This window comes from Branchiostoma floridae, chromosome 13 (genome assembly GCF_000003815.2).
Source record: "Branchiostoma floridae strain S238N-H82 chromosome 13, Bfl_VNyyK, whole genome shotgun sequence".
Lineage (NCBI taxonomy): Eukaryota > Metazoa > Chordata > Leptocardii > Amphioxiformes > Branchiostomatidae > Branchiostoma > Branchiostoma floridae.
This window is the reverse complement of record NC_049991.1, coordinates 776,516-780,453: the sequence shown is the minus strand read 5'-3', so window position 1 is coordinate 780,453 and position 3,938 is coordinate 776,516.

Here is a 3,938-nt window from a genome sequence, read left to right as displayed (position 1 = left end):
ACGATTCTTCAAACCTATCTACTAACAAAACGACATGATGGTCCATTTACGACCGTTACAATTACTTTACAAGCGATAACAAGACAAAGTATGTGACATGTTTGAGAGTCCTTTTATTGAATGGAACAGATTTATGAGCTTTCCTCATTACTTATACAAGTATGTAAGTCATCACTCAGACTATCTACATACCGAAAACTATCATGGTCCGTCAATACCTTGAGTTATTCTCTATAAAAGTTTGAAACTCTGTAGTTAAAAAAAATCCGCTAAGAGGTCCAAACGTACAGCACGTACAGCACTTATTCCCTAACATCAGAGCTATCTACAACTCAACAATCACTACCACAGAGTATCCAGAACACGAGGTATCAAAGATGCAGTGCCTAAAATAGAAAGCCCGACAAAACGCCTAAAACCTGTCATAAAACAGTCAGAGCCGAACCTATGCCCTGGGAGTAGAACTGACACAGCTTTCTTTAGTTACGTCTGAAAATATGTTGGCTGAAATTTATAATAATATTTGGTCTGTTTCTTCAGACACATCTTGGCACCAATAACAAGTCACCTGCATGAGCTGAGGCATGGTCATATTCGTCGTTATGTCGTTTACGATCGTAAACTGAGGGCATTTTGTGATATTCGTACGTACATGTTCATTTCAGTTCAGTTCGTCCTCGTAGTACGAGGTACCACTAATAATGTGGAACATTACGTACATGTGTTGTACAAAACCCATTTGCATTATTTGCTACAGAAAAGACCTTTCTGTAGCTTTGTTCCTGAGTACTACGATATCAAACTCGTACGACGGCCTAAGATGCACGCACCGCGCAGCCACACACGGGGGAGGGTGAATGCGAAAATGCCTCACTCGTTACGTTAGTAGGGAAGTTTTCTTTATCTATATTGCATTACCTACGTTAAGAGATTGACAACTTAAGACTCACCTGTGATCTGAACAGGACGACAATGCCCCTTGACCTGCTACACGAATGCGGCAGATCCTAGCGACCAGAGACCGTGGTATGTGCAGAGTTAACCTGCATGTTTCTGCCTGAATAGGGATTGATTGCAGAACATGTATATTAAGCCCGTGCGCGCTTCCCTCGCCTGAGTAGACGTTTGAACCAGGCTTATCTGTTGAGCTGGATGCGTCATACCGCGAGCCCATATCCGGCTCGTGTGCATTACGACTGTCATTTGAAGATAGAGTTGGCGCGGAGAGAGCCCAATTACCGGGCGTAAGTGGAGCTAGATTGATACAGCGCCACTTCTGGTCGGATGATAGAACGCCGATAAATAACTGCTATTTGTTACGTGGCGTCTGAGGTAACATGCATACTGAGAAAACGAATTTCAAAGCATTTTGATATTTCCATTTGAAAAGCTCTACTGTACTGGGAATCAATAGAAGAAAGTCAGGATTTTAGCCATTTCTTTTTCGTTGCGCCATGATCTTCGATCGTGATGAAGTTCAGATCAGACTTCAGTGTTCGGTGTATTAACATGCTTGAGCTTAATATGCTATGTATATCTCTGAAAATCATAATATAGTGTTGAAAATACCAGTGCTTGATGCGTTTCAGTTTTACATTGCTCATTTGTATTTGTTGGGTCACCTCAGCTGAAATAAAAAAACAAAGAGAGAATATAAGGAAGTGGCTATTACATTGTGAGAGGATCATCCTGTCGATAATGCAATTTTTTCCACCGTTGACAGCTCTATCAATAGTGGAGGAACGTCTGTTTTAGACAGGTTAATTTCGTAACCGCAGCTCATGCCGCCTTGAGTCGTGTCGCTACTTTAGAGGCGGCGGCTTCAGGTTTCCAGTGCGAAATATTTGTCAGCACTGGATTTCCAGAGCTAAAACGTCCCGGCTCAGCACTGGGAATCCAGTGCTGATTGTAGTCTCAGCACTCGGTTTCCAGTGCTGACAGGAGGGCTTCCAGTGCTGAAGCTGCCTCAGCACTGGATTTCCAGTGCTGACGCCGGCTCAGCACTGGACTTCCATTGCTGACGACCACTTCAGCACTGGTGTTCCAGTGCTGACAGAGGAGACCGTTACTTTTGTATATTTGCACGTGTTATTGAAAGGAAAAATCAATGTTTTGAATTGCCAATTCAACATTTCTTGGACCTAACGTGACATTACAGGCAAACCACCACAGTGGCTATAACCACCCTAACTACGCCCCATACATCGGTTTAATGATCATCCGATCAACAATACAAATTCATCACCTACTGACAGGATTATCCTGTCAATAACCTTAAGTAAAAGATAATCCCCAGCGACCTACTACAAGAGGGGTGGATGTTCTTCCCCAATTATTTGGGAATACCGCTAAGACAAGACATAAGAAGCTACGTCAAGAAAACACGTCTAGTTGCATTGGATGCAAAGATTTAACTAGTCCCGTTTATTTCAAAAGTTCGAACAGCTAACGTCGCTTTTCAAATACAATTCAATCTCTACAACTGCACCAAAAACGGATATTTCTTCCGGACGTTTCGAGTGACATCCATCACTCTTCTTTAGCGTCACTGGAATGAACTAGCAGAACAATTCAATACGTTTACATTTGAGTGACTTTTGCATGTGATCCTCACGAGTTAGTCGTTCAACCAGTTTTTCTAGTTAGCTGTACTTGCATGAAATTGTTCTGCTAGTTCATTCTAGTTTTTTTCCCATCTAGTTGTAGAGATTGAATTGTATTTGAAAATTGTTTACCTGGATGTCTAACCTTCATAAACGTAGCTAACGTCGCTGTTTGACGTCGAACGGGCGTTTCCGTTTGCAGGTGCGGATGTCATATGACCGCAATCTAAAACACTACTCCACCCACAGTTTCTAAAAAAAAAAAAAAAACGCAACATCATCCATTCTCAGCCTTTTAAGCTTTTACAAGCTTAAAAGCTTGTATCATTCCTACACTACCAACCCCTTCTTTCTTCAGGCCCGTAACCCTTTTTTTCCAAGGCCTTATTATAACAAGGTTAACGTTATATTCAGTCTGTTGGGGTATTTTCAATTGGGGTGGGGGGGGGGGGGTTCTAAGGCGTTTGGGACAACACAGAATATATCATACTCGTAAAACAAAACAGAATTAAGGTGCAGACTGAATTGGTTATGCATTGGGACTCTATGCTGCCGACAACAACACCCGATTTGTAGTATGATAATAACGTGCATTACTTAAAGCCATCTACACACCAAAAATCATGACGATCCGTCAACCTCTTCATTGGGTTATTCTCTTTCTGAAACAAAGCCGGCTTCTGCGATTCTAAATAATCTTAGGGGCCCAAACCTACATGTACTCTCTGCACCAAGAGAAATTAACAAACTAAAAAATTATAACCGTGGCAATTCACAAACAGAAATTTCGCTGCAGTACCTCTAATCTGTATACCAAATACATGTATACAGGCATTCTCGATTTATGCTGACGATACACATACATGTAACATACACACACATACATACACATATAACGTTACATACATAAGCACAACTTTCTTGACAAAGGTCAACTTGTATCCCTTAATGCTAACTTTAAGGGATACAAATGTTATCCATCCATCCCATCCATCAGTAACAAATGTTATACATTGGCAAAAACAAATTTGCTTGGAAGGCTCTTTGATATACTCTCCAAGCAGAGGTTAGGCTCCGGCTGTTTTTTTAAGTCGTTTTTATCGGGCTTTCTATTTTGTCATTTTTCTTGAAGTTAGGTTTTGACACAGCAAGATAAAATAAAAAAAATAGAAAGCCCGATAAAAACGACTAAAAAAACGTAAAAAAAAACAGCCGGAGCCTAACCTCTGCTTGGATCTTCGATAAGCTTTGGGCCCAGGAATACAGTGGAACAGGGAAACATTGAAGCTATAGTACGAGTTGCTGATCGAATAGCATGCCCTGACGAACACTGTC